The following is a 16,762-nucleotide window of genomic DNA, read 5'->3' on the forward strand; positions in this document are numbered from 1 at the left end:
ATGCCACCAATACATTCAAACATGTTTCCTCTCCTCTGGCACTATCCCTAGTCTAATCCAAGTATGATCCTGTACTCAGATCAAATGAGAGATCTGCACCAAATGATGGGACTATAAATTCCAGATTTAGTTCATCAATCTACAAGCAAGACGTTTCTATTATCTACCAATCCCATTATACAGCAACCAGCCAAAATATATATCCAATGTTTAATTTTTTCTTCTTCAGAGCAAGGAATTACCTGTAACGTTAACAGGCACCTCCTTGTCCCTTCATTTTCTGTCTAGAATCAATATTTCCTTTTCATCTGAACTGTTTCAGAGATTCAAAGAATCACCTGCATTTAAGAAAACGACTATCTAACTAAAAACACGCAACAGACAAGGAAAGGGGAGGGAGGGGGCTTCGGCAGATCCACTGTTTAAATTCAAACAGGCAGTGTTTGTTAGATCAATTAAAACAACTGGATGGGATGGAAAAGATCATTATTTGTTTGAAGTTAAAACATGGCCAGCAATGGCAAGAAACCAACCCTCGCAAACCAACCCTGCAGCTGAGGGCCAGAAGAGCAGTGCAATTTGCATCTGAGATCTGCATGCCCACTCATTTTGACTCGCAGGCCATACACTCTGCACATAACTTCCGTTAGTTTCTGTGGTTTAACTGGGCAAAGCAAAGTGGGACACACCGGGGCTAAAAATAGGTTGGGGGCGGGGGAGGAAGATCAGTCAAATGCCATTGTGAAAACAGAAATCGGGAGCGAAAGAAAAATCACAGATTAAAGTAAAGCCCGGGGGTTGATGTTTTGGAAAGACGGTTCTCCAACATCTTCTACTTCATCAAACATGCAAAGGGAAGCAGGGGCGTCCCCGGGGCCTATAACCAAAAGTCAAGTTTTTCTTCTGTTCATACCCTGGGAAGTTTGGTGGTTGTGGTAGGACGTTTCAATTTTAAATGACTCTCTACATATTTTTGTAATCTCCAAAGGGAATCGCTACACCTTCCCTGAGGCACCCTCTACCAGCAAATAGGGCATTTGGCGTATTTCTGTTTCAACACACATCCTAAAGTTTCCTGGTGGATTTGCTAACTAAGGGCGGTCACATACATGCCAAATTTCATTTCTGTATCAATCAAGATGTCCTCCGAAAGGTCACCCGGAGGCGAAACCTTCAACTTCACTTTTCTTGAACTTGATCAAACATCACACATAATTTGAGCAACTCTAAGGTTGAGTTATATTTTTCGTGTTTGGGGTTTTTAGGGTTTTGGGGGTGAAAGAGGAAAGACATGAACTCACATGGGAAACATACAAAAATCTGTTCAGGGGTTTTTCAAGGTAAAACAGGCTTTGAAAGCATTGTAAACATAGTCTGTAACAAATGCTCCATACGCTTCAACCCTAGAGTAACTCCCGCCCCTCCCTCCCAGGCCTAGTATATATCTGGAGATCTTATCTACCGTTAACTTCATTCCCAGAATAGCTTTGTTTTTTTTTAGGGTTTTTTGCAGAAGTGAAACTGTTGATGAAGAAAACTTTGTGCAGCCAAAGAATTTTTAAATGGGTTGGCATGAGTGGGAGAAAAAAGAAGACGGCATTTCAGAATACGATGACTTTCCCTTCAAAGCACGAGAAACTTCCGAGATCTAGTCCCTACGAGTGACAGGCCACCTCATCCCAGCTTCCTCATCCCTCACCACCTCTACCAAGGAAAACTGGGTGAAGCCCAGTCCTTCACGAGGATTTTACTTTATTTTGTGGACAGTCTAGCTCTGGCTACTTACAAAAGAGTTGAGCTAGGTGCCACCTTTAAAAGGTGAATGCTCTGACTTGCTGAATCATCAGTGTGCTGTGCCTTCATCACACTGAGCTTTCTCTGAACTTCTGCAAGGCCCCCTGTCCCTACTGCTACACCAAACGCCACACTTCAGTGCTTGCCCTGGCATTTTATACCACCTTCCCCGACATGGCTACACAATTCTGGATGGAAACAACTGTGCTACTTTATTTATTTTTTAGTATGTTTTTTATTGATCTTAGAGAGAGGAAGGGAGAGGGAGAGAGAGATAGAAACATCAATGATGAGAGAGAATCATCGATCAGCTGCCTCCTGCACGCCCCTTCCTGAGGATCGAGCTCGCAACCCAGACATGTGCCTTGACTGGGAATTGAACCCCGACCTCCTGGTTCATGGGTCAACACTCAACCACTGAGCCATCTGTACTATTTTATGATAAAACCTATAAAAAGAAGGCAATAGACTGAGTGATGGTGGACCCTGAATTCCTCTCGTTCCTGATGATGGTTTCCACTCAGCAATATTTTGACACCATAAACTTGGGAGACAGGAAGCTCTTTTTAAAAGATTCAATGAAGAGACCAGTCAGGAGAAAGCTAAATGCCCCTCTAGGGTCTCCAGTGATTTGCTAACAGTCATTACACACGACTGTGGCCCTGGGCTCAGGGGCCAGCAGAGGACAGGGGACCCCAGGAAGGATGCAGCCCAGTGCCCGGGGCTCCTTTCTGAAAAGAACAAAACATACAGCTGGAATCCTTTGACTTTCTTTTTGTTAATCTCTACGGTGACCCACGTGGTCCTGGCTTTTCAATCTATTACTATAGCCATGCACTTAGCATTCGGCACACTGTCATCAATTAGAGAAAAAAAAAAAATGAAACAAATCGGGCTATCTCAGATGGAAACATCTACAAAGAGAAGCTTAAGGAGCCTAACATCCAATTTCCCAAACAAAGGAAACCTCCTATCCTCACAATGGCTTCTCTGGTCGGACCCCAACCAAGAGAAGTAGCGGCTTACAGCTCACTCACCTCTAGCACAAACTGCCAGCCCGATGAAAACCAAAGGTGTTTCACTTTATGATTACAGAGGGGATAACAATTTTCCCAAGAGGATTATCACCACTGGTCTAATTAAATTAAAGTGCTGCAGACAGCGATAGGGGTGCATTCACGTGTTGCGGGGGGGGGGGGGGGGGATAAACTGCCAGAGGGGGTCAATGATGTAACTACAAGGGCCCTGATGTGGTTGCGTTATTGCTCAGGTGCTGAAACAACAACCGGCTGCTTTCAACTGTGCGGACACAACCTGCAGATCGAAAGGGAAGCCCTGCCATTTCCAAGGCCAACTGTAATATCCGTGAGAAGGGAGGCTGGGGGGAGGAAGAGCTGCACCGAGCTCTGAAAAGAAAAAAATGAGGCTAAAGATAGTTTTAGGCAAAAGATGGAATGTAAATTTTACTATTATAGAAAGCTTCCCCCCCCCCAAAAAAAAAATGTAATGGAATATGGAGTAGGGTCAATATAAGCACAACTACTAAAACCAGAATGAGTTCTATTCCCCCCTCTTCATTCCTTCCCCAACCACAGAAGGCCAGTGACAGGTACCCATCTAACGCTGTTCATTTTTATTTATGTATTTAAAAAATATTTTTTCATTGATTTCAGAGAGTAAGAGAGAGGTAGAGAAAGACAGATACACCAATGATGAAAGAGAATCATTGATCGGCTGCCTACTGGGGATTAAGCCCACAACCCGGGCATGTGCCCTAACCAGGATCGAACTGCCGACCAAGGTTCATGGTTCGACCTTCAACCACTGAGCCCCGTCGGCAGGGCACTGCTGCTCTTTTTCAAACTGAGCGCTGAGGAACCTGCGACTATCATGTAAAACAAGCTTATACATTATGCGCCATGTAGGAAAATGGCATTTCTCCCCACCCCTTACCCCATGGCTGCACAGTATGGAAGAGTGGAAAAATATTCTCATTACCAAAAAGTGTTTCCTATTCAAAATTATTCAAATCCTGGGGATCCCCCTGGTGAATTTATGCATTTGCTTTTACACCACTGACTTTCTGATGAGGCTGAAAGGTTAAGAAATACAGAGCCTAGTGCTACTGAAATGTTAACTTCCTGGGAATAAAAAAGATCAAGCGTTTCTGGAATTGAGAAAAACCGAAAGAAAGTTCGGTTGTGCTTCCTAAGAGATGGTTTGCAGGTCATTTCAAAGACTCCTCTACCGCAACGCTGAGATGGCCCTTGCTTTAGGATCCGTTTCGAGAACTAGTCCCATCTCCATGATAAATGCCAGGGTTACCCAGTGACGGTCTCTGAAGCCTGTGTAGGGCACTGAGGAGGAAGTGTCATGGAAACAGCGGTGACCGTGACCATTTCCTGGGCAATGCTAGCAAAAAATGCCACAGGTACCCTTCGCATCCTGCAGCTCTTTGGTGTCTCATTCGTGCGCTGAAATTCATCAACCCCGACAAGATGGAAAACAGCAGGCACCAGAGATACAACAGTCACATGGGTGATATTCAATACTTTGAGGAAAGGACTCTTTTTCCACCAGGAAGGTTTTTAGGAAAGCTGATGCTTATACTATAGTTGTTTCCTGTACACTGAACAGAAGAAATCTCTTCTATGGGAAGCTGTTTATTGAGATTTGCTAAACTTAAGTCTGAATACACATTTACTTAAGTACCCTCTTCTGGCTCCAAAATGATTTAAGGTGGTGGCTTTGGCTTTCTTTAAATAAGCTTTCATTAACACATCAAAAAATGCGCAAGACTGAAATTTGAGTGGCACCATTTTCTAGGTTCTTGGCATCATGGATACAAACAGACATACACAGGAGCCTAAACTCCTGAATGTCGATCTTATTCACATGAATAACTCCGTTCAATATTTTGTTTATCCCCAAATTTAGCGAGATCAACTTAAAGAACTTGATAAAAAATGCCATTGTGGGTCTTCTTTAGATAATATACAGTATATACACAGACCATGGCTTGTTGGGCATCTCCCCAGAAAAGTATACCTTAGGATCTGGGATACATCTTAGGAACGGAGGTGTTCCGTTGAATTTTGAAGTAGAAAACCAGGGCCATCAAATCACAGCAGTGCAGTTGCAATGCTATCTTCCCATCCCATGCAGGCTCCAGAAGACACCCAACCCAGCGGCCCCAGTCAGCTCTTCTCCTAGTGGCCAGCTCCTCCCCTGAGAGCAACATCCCTCTGGGTCAGGAGTGGGGAACCTTTTTCCTGCCAAGGGCCATTTGGATATTTATAACATCATTCGTGGGCCATACAAAATTATCAGCTTAAAAATGAGCCTGTTCTATTTGGTCAAACAGTTAATGAACTCACCCCGAATGCCCTGGCAGGGCCAGACCAGATGATTTCCAGGGCCTTATACAGCCCGCGGGCCGGACGTTCCCCACCCCTGCTCTGGCTGCTCAAGGCGTTAGGTTTTTACAACCCAATTTGTCTTTGGCTTTTAACATGATTGAAATGATTGGGGGAATAGGAGTACCCTGTAAAAATTAGGTGGATGGGAAGTATATTCCTGGTCTCTGGAGCTTCCTCTCTTGGTTACCCAGACACCCCTTCAGCCCCGCAGTGGGGGTACAGGGGTGTAGTGCCCAACAAGCCACATTCACTCTAATGTGGGCATCTTCCTAGGAGCACAGCTTCACCAGTTTAAGGAATGCTCTTGCTTTGGACATAGAAGAAGATGGGTTCGGGACCTGAAATATGCAGATTCCTACAGATTTATAACTGAAACCCTCCCTTTCCTCACCTTCCTGGCCTATTATATCCTAAAATCAGAAGACAGAGTATTGTGTATGTCAAATAGATACAAGTAAGTCAAAGCATCTTAAGTCTTCCTTTTACATGGAACAATGTTATCTATGCACAGTGACGTGAGCAAAGTGAATAAAAAGATAGACGGATCAATCAAGCATTGCTATAAAAGACCATTAAGCTTTTCTATGATCATTATGAAATATTTCAGCACTCATCAGGCGACTAGGAGACCAGGCCTATACTATCTGTTATGAATTCTGCCACCATAACTCTCAGAATTTCCCAGATGGCCCAAATATTTAAAATGTTGGGTCATTTTACCCATAAATACATATGAGTACTCATGCACAATACCATGTGTCCCAGTCTTAGTTGGACAATACGATCACTGCAGGAAGAGGAACTAGCATTAAGAGAGCCCTTGGAATGTATTTCCCATGAAGCCTTTGTTTCAGACCCACAATAACCCTGTAGAGAAGGCTTCGTTATCTCCACTCCACATGAGGAACCTAATCTGAAGCTCACAGGGGTTGAGCAACTTGTGCAAGTCACCAGCCTGAGAAATAGGATACAGTTACAAAGAGGAACACTAAGAAATGACATTTAAGTAGCGCCAGCCAATCCACAATGGCTCCACAACTTATGGGGAATCCCAAGAGATAAATTCAAGCTTGTGAGAATTGTCACAGTTTTAGTTTTTTTCATTGCTTTGCGCCCTCAGAATTCCAGCAGCGTTTCTGAGGGTCACTAAGTCAGGCTGCTGACTTTCTGAAGCCTGGTGCTTATCTTGTGGGGAGCATAGGTGGAGGAAGCCAATGCATTTAGCTGAAAGAAGGGGACCAAATGCGATATCCTGGAGAAGTTCTCCCAGCATGCGCTCTGAGCAGGTGCAGCCATTAGAATCCATCCAGGGATGTGTGACCTGTGGGTAGGATCAGCAGGGCCAACAGACTTCTTGCGCATAGGATGGCTTCACCTTGCATCGATATCTCATCTTGGGGAATTTTTCAGTAAAAATATGTTACTTTTATCTATAAAGCTTTCTTTAACAACAACAAAATACATTTCCCTTCCTCAACTCCTTCCCATTTATCCAAGAGCATCCAATCGAAATGTACAGGTGAGACAAACAGGAGCAGTTAGGAGGAAAGGCTCCTGTCAACATTTATTTGGAACCGGCATCGTCCAGATTTCCATACCAAGAAGGATCTAAGCCTGCCTCCAGAAACCACCGTGGCCACAGTCCAACAAGCTTCTCCAACAGCCTGAAGGTGAGGCTCCCAGTCTCTCAAATGAGGACTGGATGAAGGCACTGAGGACATGTGTGGCCTGTGGGGAAAAGGATTTAAAGGATCCTTGTAGGTGTCTTCAAACACGAGAAGGACTCAGGTAAGGAAGAGTCAAGGCTGACCTGAAGCATCTCAGAGGACAGGGCCAGCAACATATACCTGTGCTCTGGAATTAGGTGTGACTTATTGTTCCCCAAAAAGCTGGTTTAAGCTGAGGCTAGAAGGTGACTCTACAAGAGGTTCCTGCACTGGGAAGGCGCTGAGGTGGTGGAACTTGAAGGTGCCTTAAAACTCCCAGATTCTGCTTCTATACAATCTTATATCTCCTGGCAAATCAAAGGTCATTAATCACAGTGTGGGTGGAGAAGATCCAAACAAAACATAGATACCACGGTCTCCTTCTCCATCAATCCGTCCCCCAGAGTCCCCTCACAGGATCCTAGGGTTCTTTAAAGACAAACCCTCAAAGCAAAAAAACTGAAGTAGCGCTCTAGATGGTTTGGCTCAGTGGATAGAGCATCGGCCTGGCGACGGAAGGGTCCCGGGTTCAATTCTGGTCAAGGGCATATGCCTGGGTTGTGGGTTCGATCCCCAGTAGGGGGCGTGCACGAGGCAGCCGATCAATGATTCTCTCTCATCATTGATGTTTCTATCTCTTTCTCCCTCTCCCTTCCTCTCGGAAATCAATAAAAACTATTTAAAAAAAAAAAACTGAAGTAGATGTCTTTATTGTTCTAATTTTAACACATTTTAATTAAGATCCTTTCCAACCTTGAGATGCTACGGATTTTTTCCCTGAATTTCTTAAGTATTTCTGACATGAATAGTAAGCAGAATCTCAAGCTGTGATTCCTTTGCATGCCAGGTTGTGGTTTCCAGGGATGTTTTTTGCTTGAAGGGTGCTCAGCTCATTTGGCTGGAACCTCTTGCTGACGGAGATGAGGTCACAGCACAGGCTCTGGATCTGCGTCGGACAATTAAACGTGTGCCACTCCATGCCTCCGACTACACTCCTAATCCCTGATGTGATGCAGATGGTTGCTTTCGCTCCAAGTGGAGATTGCGTGAGCTCAGCAACACACGCCACCACGCCTGCAAGCCCCAGGGGAAAGTGCAGGTCCTGCTGAGAGTGGGTCTCCTCAGTGTAAGAAGGTGGTGTGACTTTATTTATACAAAACCAGCAGGCATTACTTCCGGGAGAAAATAAAGTCTTGCTATTGGAATGATCCAAAAATGCCCCTAAGCTTTTGATCAGCCTTTTGAAAGAGGGTCACTACATCCTTTCTTCCTAATTTTAATAGCAGAAGAAACAGGTACTTAAATTAACAGCGGCTTACATCCTGGGCTTAACAAAGTGACCAAGCACAGCTCTTTATTAGCTGCTTTCTCCTCCATTAATGCCATTCCCTTTCATGGTTTGGCTATTACAATTAGCCAATCGGCGGTGTCCCTGCCTTAGGCTAACGGGTAATGAACTGAGAGTTGCTATTTAGTTGTATCAAGGGTGTCATTAGAGAGGTTTCTCAATTTCTCCCCCCAAAGGAGAGAGACCTTCCAGGCATGTTCTACCTGCCATGTGACTGCCCTCCTACAGAATTTACAGTGCAGCGTCCCCAGCCCGGGGAATCATGGGACCTTAAAAACCAGGGAGAGGAAAGGATGGGGGTGAGGCTTCTGCAGAGCCCACAGGCAGAAGGAGCCCAAAGGGTTACTTTGAACCTGTGCTTTAATTCCTCCCTCTCTTCCTACCGTCCCCTCTGGTGCCTGATAAACCCTTCACTCCCCACCCCTAGCAGCTTTCTGCTTTCTATTACAGCATCACTCTGGGCTTTGCTCATCTTCATCTCTTTCTTGGATGGCAGTATCTGGAAGTCTTGTAAAAGGAAGAGAATCAGATAAAGAGAAGCTATAGCTCAAACCCACAACCCTAGCTGCTTGCTGGGGATGATTGGAGGAGAGGCAACTCAGACCTCCTTTCAAGCTAAAAAGGGTTTTGCCCTGTGATTTATCTTCACAAGATGTCTATAGCTTAAATGGCCCACATGCCTGATAAGAAGGTTTTAAAGACTTTGATACCAGAGCAAGATTTACATTCTAATTCACATGAGGGTAAGCCACAAAAATGCAGAATAAAGTCTCTAAAATGGCATCCCCAATGAAGCTATTTGTGCTAAGTCCTAAAAGGTCCTAACTGAATCCAGCCCATTTCCAACGAACCAGGAGACGCCCCCACCCCCTGGATCAGTAAGGAAGAGGCTGGGTTACAACCACTGCCATGCTCAAATTGAACAAAGCCCCTAACTCTACATATATCAGATAATTCCTGGGTTGCCTCAGGCTGAGAAATAAATAGAAATAGAAAAAGCCTTGTAAACTCTACCTAGAGTAACAAGCGCAAATTCAATCTGGAAAAGATTTGTATCTCTGCAAAATGTTTACTACCAGAATAATTTTCAATAAAACCATAGATGAGCACTGTGCTTAAAAGGCAAAGTAAAAGAAGTCAGCATCTCCTCAGTGTTGCTGTCTGAGAAAATGGCATAACAATTCCCATCTTTACTGCCACATAATGCTATTGTGGGGATAAATAAGGTGAAACTTATAAAATATTGTGAGTTTCTTGAAACGAAGGCTCTCTAAAAATGTGAGGCATTTTATGATAAGGAATTTGAGAAATCTCAAATAAAGCACTGCATTTTATGTGTGCTTTAATAATTAAACTTGTCTTTATGGTGTAAAATGAGAAGTTAATTTCATTGAAACAAAGACTGAAGATGACAAAGACCTCACTATATGAATGACTATGGAATTCATCTTTCCCCCGTCCCAACCTCCATCACTCTAAAAAGTAACATATAAACAACATCAAATACTGATTAAGAGTGTCACACATCCATGTTTCCTCTTTTAGAAAAACTTTTCCAGAAGTAATAACCATCTTGGCAAGTAATTTCTACTTTTACTTGTCAAAAAATCATAGAAATTCTCTGATTCTTCGACCAAAGACTCTTTATAGGAGCTCTCTGTGGTCACAATGAGAAAGATCTGGGAGTTTTATTGTTGACAACTATTTACTGAAAACTAGTTTTGCTGACAAAGTGAATATTACTATGAAAAATGCCATCAGCATCACTACCATTCTAAAAATGACAGGAAATAAAAGTATGTGTATACACGCACAATGACACCGGTGATTAACAGAATATCAAGCAGCTTGAAATAATAAGGAATCTGATGTCTTGCACTCTTATAGTCCTGTTGTTAATGCTATTTAATAAGTCTATGGTACGTAAGATCCCTGCCTTCGTTAAAATGATTAGTGCTCAATAGTACATGAAAAATATGCTTGAATTTCCACATACTTCAGGAACTCAGGACCAGCTAACAATTGAGGAAACACACATTTTACACCAGGTATTCCGAATCTTGGCTGCACCCCAGAATCATCTGAAGAAATCTTAAGGGAGGAAAAAAAAATCCCAGCATTCAAGGAAATCGGTCAGGCACCAATATTTTTAAAACCCCTCCTGCCCCCCCCCCCCCCAACTGTGATTTCAATATGCAGAGGAGTAAGGCTGAGAATCACTATTTCAAATCAAGACAAAAATAATAAAGTCAGGATACAATGAAATGATTATCTTTCACAATAGGTTTTTAGACACTTTTTTAATCAATTTGCCAACTGTCCTTTCCCTCCTGAGTAGACAGCTATTGTTTTGCTTTTAACCATAAAATGTAGATTACCAGTATAATTCAGGCAGTTAGTTCCTAAACAGTGACTCCCTGGCCAATATATGAACAACCGCTCAGACAGGTGTCTCTTCCTTCCCAACTGCCTCTGGAGTTCCCCCATCCCCACCCCCGGGAAGGCTGATCCACTTCTCTTCCTGTAGCTTCTCATGGAGCCCGTGTGCCCAGCACTAGCTGCCCTTGTAGCAGGAGCAAGACAAAGTTAATGAAGGAGAAGAAGGGATGGAAACCCTTTCCACTTCTGACCTGCCCTTCCTCCCCCTTCTCCCACCCAGAAAGCTGTCTCTCTTCAGTGCTCAAGCTCCAGCCCCACTTCTCCTGCTCAAGAATGAATCCCCATCCAGTCACTTTTCCCTAGGAGAGGAGCATGATCCCCGAGCTGGCTGTCAGGGCTGTCTTTGTGCCACTCTAAGGTGGCGAGTGCGACATGTAGGTTGTTTTTCTCCTCAAAGTAACCTTGGTACTAGTGGTTAGGTCTTTGTTTTTGCACAGTGAACTATCAACTGATTGTAATTTGAAGAAATGCTTTGAATTCCAAGCAGCTAACTTCTTAATAAAATCTTAGAACCCTAAACTAGTGGAGTAAAGAGGCTGCTAAGGGTAATAATCAAGAAAGTTATGGTCCTTCAATGACATATGCCCCTAACACCCCTAGGGTCATGTCACCAGCACTAGCACAAAACCACCTGACAGATGTAGGAACTGGGGTTGAAGGGGTGACAAGATTCTTGAGCGGATCACCTAACTTCTCTGGAGGGAGCTAGCAGTCCTCAGCTCAAAGTTGTCATCTGTCCCCAGCTACCTTCTGCCTATAATGTTGTTGAAACTCTTGGTTATCATGATAAAGTCTGTGTGCAAAGTGGCTCTGAAGGGGAAGGAGAGTTTCCTGAAGGACTCTGTTGACTATTCATTCTTGGTAAAAACAATCTCAAAAAAACCACTGGACTTAACTCAAGTTCTTCCTATAAAATTTTTTTCCACAGTTTTGAAGCATTAAGATGTTATTAGTATTTTTTTCTTCTTCCTTTAAGCAAAATACAATTCTAAAATAGTGACAGAACCATGACAGGAATATGGCTTTATCATCTGAAATTCACTCAGGTGTTGAAACTGCTTGATTGGGCAGTAATTCTCTTTGCATCCTTAGAAAGCAACCGGCCAACCAAGCTATAAAATCACGCTAGTGTATCACCAGTCAAGCCTCACCAGTGGTTTCAACAACAGTCCTAACATGGAGACTGGAAAAATAAAGCAGTCTACTCTTCAAAAGCTGGCCTTGCGGGGGTTAGGCCTAGATGACAAGACAAATACTGATAAAATGAAAATCTCTGCATGACTCTGAATATCCTAAAACCCAAATAAATATCCCACTCATCTCAAACCACTGTCAATAAACACTTTCTAGTTCCATAAAGGTGTTCAGAAAACTTCTTACAGTTGATCATAGGTTTTCAGCTCTATCATCCTGACTCATAGCTGTAGGCAGTTCCCTCCTCACCCAAGGGCTCAACTGTGGCTACCCCATTCAGGGCTTCCCCTCCTGCCTCTCCTCGAGCCTCCCCAGTCTGTGCTTTCCTGACCTTCTCAGCAGACCCTGACCTTGAGTTTGGATCTAGGCCTCAGTTTCAGTTCCTTGTTTCCAGGTCGATGGTTTGCTGGAGCCTGGACTTTGATGTTCCTGTGTCCACATCCACAGTTGGGGGCCTACCTCGCTTTCCCCTTCCCCTCAGACCCCCAAACCACATGGAGTCCAAGACCTCCTACTCACCCAGAAGCAAAGGCTGTCATTAGCAGAAAACTCCCCAGGAGCAGGGACCTTGTCTGTCCTGTTCACTGCCACATCCCTGTGGGTGAGCGGTGCCTGCTGGCTCACAGCACCACTTGTTAAGTATTTGCTGAATGAATGAAGGAGCCTCATTAGACAATCTCACAGCACTTCTTACTGCCAACACAAACTCGTCTTTTGTCCTGTGTTTTCCCCCAGGGCCATCTAGTGACTTATTGACAAAGTTTTAAGTCCAACCTTCTACACACAAATCTTGCTACAAGCTGCCAGCACCACCCCATCTCCCACTTCTCTCCAGGAGACACATTCACTGCCCGATGAGGTGGTTATTTGACTTATCTTAGGCCTTATTCCAGGTGGTTCCAAGTTCCTGGAATACCATACCGACTATGATCTCACCCCATTCACTCTGCTGCCTCTCAAGATAGATGCTCTGTAATGTACTTACACTTACTCCAGTGATGCCATCATTCCTCAAAGTACTCCCGAAACGCCTCTTTTAGGACTTTCGGAGCCAGTTACAAATAATGGTTTATTGCTGTTTCTTTTATCTGACCAAAAACCTTACTCATCAGATTTGACACCAAATGATGTTGGCTATTTCCAAAATTTAAAGCTCAGGTCGAGGATCAAAGTTGTTCATTACTCTAATTACCCATGTAATATTTCTCTCCCAGCTGGACTTTAAAAAGTGGTGACACAGTCTATTTATGTTATTGACTCCACTCCCCTAGCACAGTGCCTGATACACTGTAGATATACAACTGATCACTGGTGAGTGAAACAATGATCTAAAGACCTTCCTAAAAGCGTTTTCTTTGATTTAAACAATACCCGCTTGGCACTGCTAGACACTAAGAATATAGAGATACGTAAGGGAAAAAAAAAAAACACCTCTTCTTTAAGGAGCTTAAAGTCTAGAGGGGGGAAAAACTTTAAAGGGAAAGAAAACAAACTATTATTTATAGTCAACTCTTCTGTAACAGGCACATATATTATTTCATTTAAATTTCCTAGCAATCAAATAAGCAAATGTTTTAATTCCCAATTTTTCAAAGACTAAGAAATTGGGATTCAGCAATGTTATATAACTTGCATAATGTTAACAAGTGGCAGGCCAGTCTCTGAACCCAGAGACTATGGACAGCAAAACGTAGGTCCTTCCTTCCACAACACCAAGTAAGGTGTGTACAATCTGTAATAATAAAAGCATAATATGCTAATTAGACCGGACGTCCTTCTGGACATCCTTCTGGATGACCTTCCAGACTAAGCTGGGGCTGCGAGGGAAGCCCGGGTCTCGGGTGCCTACCAGCGGACAGAGGGAAGCCCGGGTCCTGGGTGCCAGAAGGAAGCCAGTGCCGGCAGCTGGGGAAGGAAGACCTACTCTTGCATGAATTTCAAGCATCGGGCCTCTAGTTGTCATATAAGTGACTACTTTTGAAACTCTGAAGGGAACCAGACTTACATGGATAGTTGAGTACTGGTATGGGTGTACTCTTTTTCAGCCTTACTCCATACTACTCTAGAAATCACATTAGGTGACGCACCAACTCAGCTCACTGAGAAGTACTCCAAAGACCAGCTTCCTTGCCCTAATTGCTACATGCAGCAAGAAGCAAGGCTTGATTAATCGGAGGTCCATGACCTCCATTCTGTGCTGATCTCAAGGGGGAAGGTATTTTAATGTAGAAGTTGCCATGTGAATGTTGGTGGACACACAAATGCCTTCAAAGGGGATGAGTGGATTAACCAGCAGATAAACACTGGTACATGTGGAATTGGAGGCTTGTGAACAGAAACTAGTGTCACTAAAAGGGCCACCTTTGGGATATATGCCATAAATTACCATGACGTTTTGCCCATTCCTACTGAGGAAAAGATGAGGAATGGAGCCTTTCAAGTTTCATTTCAGAGACAAAAGTTTCATATTATCACACACATACACAAAACAACACTAGAATCTAGGGAGCATGTTTTCCTTTCCCTTAGATTTCTTCATTTCTAAATATATTTTTGAGCAGTGCAGAGTGGTGGAAAAGAGCTATAGCTTCATCTATAAAGTGGATAATAACACTGGCTCCACTTTAAAGGTTGTGAGGATTGAAGGAGACAATACATTAAAAGTCAGCATGGGGCCTGGCGCATAGTTTAATAACTATCAATGACAAGTACATGTGCCAGCATTGTGGCAGATCTTAAGGACATACAGACATACACACATATAGGTATGGTCATTTCTGAAATGGCTTCGTGGCTCCATCTGTGGTAGGCTCGAGATATCACATAATTACATAGAGGACTATGTGATAAAAGGCATGATGCTCATGTAAAACTATTATCTGTTCTAGAGCTTAAATCACTTTCAAGTGCTTTTACAAATCATGCTTTTAAGCAAGGAGGGGGGATGAGAAAATGGTAATCAAAAGATTCGATTCCTATAAAGATGGTGCCCGTAGGAGAAGGGGCCACTGCCAGGTCTGCATGTCCTGGCATGACCGGATAATCCATCTGTCTGGACTGGGTAGGTAGTCAACGAGAGATATTTCAAGGTAATTTCTATAACATTAAGACCCATGGTCTGTCCAAAGGGAAAACTTGCATTTTCTTCTTTTGAGTAACATGCTAGTGACCAAGTGAAACACCAAGTGGTTTTCTGGCTGTCTGCTACAATCGGTGCAGCAGGCCGGCTCTCAGCGCCAGCTTCATCTGGATTTACAGATCAATTCCTCAATACCATCGAGCACAGGGTGGGGTGGGGAAGGTGCCCGTCTTGCTCTAATAACGAACACATTTCATTTCTTGCAGGGAGGTAACTGGTTCTTTGCTAATGACACCTCCTTCCCAGTTGGTTCCATAAGCATTCAAGGGCAGCGTGGCCTCATGTGAATTGTTAGGAGGAGAGTCTGATAGGATTATCCCATCAGAATCTACTCACCGTGTACTTGCTCTCCTTTACTTGTAACCTCGGAAATTAACAGAGGGGGAAGAATGAAAGCAAGTTGACATGTCAGGGAGCCTGGGGTAGGTGGAAGGGCTAAGGGAAAATGAAGGGGTAAATAAAATATATTCAGCACCTTTCATGTACCAGACACTTAGGATATGATAGCTTTCTGTTTTATAAATAAAAATTTTTTTTAAAAAAACAAGTCTCAGCAAGCTTAAAGAACTTGTTTTCCAATGTCATATAAGAAGTGGTGCGAGGATTTGAATCAAGCTATGTCGGGTTCCAGAGCCATGATCCTTCTACATTTTCTCCCCAAAATGAGGAGTAGGGATCTTTGACAAAATGAACATGGTACTTCCATGGAATCATGGGAGATAGTAAATAATATGTTAGGGGGAAAAATAATAATATGTTAGAAAGTTTTTGAAAGTTCTAGTGTTTCACATGATGATTGCAAACCTGAAGTGGGGCAATTTGGATATTCTGACACCCGGGGTAATGTATATAGGCCCAGTGTCAGGATTGTTCCAGATCCCCTATAGGCAGGAAAAGGAAGGGAGCACCTGGAGAAGCATGCCCGCCTGCTCCCTCCCTCAAGACACTGACAAAGCAGCGTGTGCAAACTACACAGTGTAAGATGGCAGAGAACTATGGGGCAGGACATCATGGATAGAAATGCCCTAAGTATGGGGAAGGATTTGTACGTGAAGGAAAATGCTCTCTTTGTAAGCAGAGTTTATTCAAGAAGATGGAGCCTGTTTCCTTTTTGACCTCTCCTGCTTCCTACTTCCTGCTACTTTCCTCATAGTAAGTTTGAAGAGAAAGGGGCCCTAGGAATTGAGACCAGAATCCTCATTTCTCAGATGAAAAATCTGAGACCCACAGAAGTATCTGAAATCACACTTCTTGTTTCAAAAATCCAGTAGGTATCAGTTCTTGTTTTCATTTTTCACTGTATACTGTAGTAAAGAGAGACAGGGTAGACAAAACAACAATAAAAACCAAGAAACCAGACATTTCCCTTTGTAGACATAAAGATATCCCTACCTAATCTCGAATTCCTCTAACTCTAGGACGGTGGGTGTGCTTTGAATCTTTTTCTACCAGGTGGCATTAAAAATGTGTATTGCATCATTCACAAACTATTGCCCAGGCCATTTCTAAAGCACCTGGTCAGGTGGAAGGTAAGGACTATGGGATGGAAGGATTCTCTTTATGCAGGAAAGATTCTCTCCCTGCACTGGTCACCTTCTTGGCTATGATCAAGCGTCCTGGTTTGCCTGGGACTGAGAGGGATCTGGGATGTGGGATTTCAGGGTTAAAACCAGAAAGTCCCAGGAAAACCAGGACAAGTAGGTCCCCTTATTGCCTTCAGTAG

At 43.4% G+C, this 16,762-nt stretch overlaps 1 protein-coding gene across 1 annotated transcript in view; it reads right to left on the reverse strand.

Annotated features, from left to right (window-relative positions):
- The window catches only part of ETV6 (ETS variant transcription factor 6), a 218,492-nt gene that overhangs the window by 130,121 nt on the left and 71,609 nt on the right, over positions 1–16,762 (reverse strand). The gene's annotated exons all lie outside the window — the stretch shown is intronic.

Source organism: Eptesicus fuscus, chromosome 7 (genome assembly GCF_027574615.1).
Source record: "Eptesicus fuscus isolate TK198812 chromosome 7, DD_ASM_mEF_20220401, whole genome shotgun sequence".
Taxonomy (NCBI): domain Eukaryota; kingdom Metazoa; phylum Chordata; class Mammalia; order Chiroptera; family Vespertilionidae; genus Eptesicus; species Eptesicus fuscus.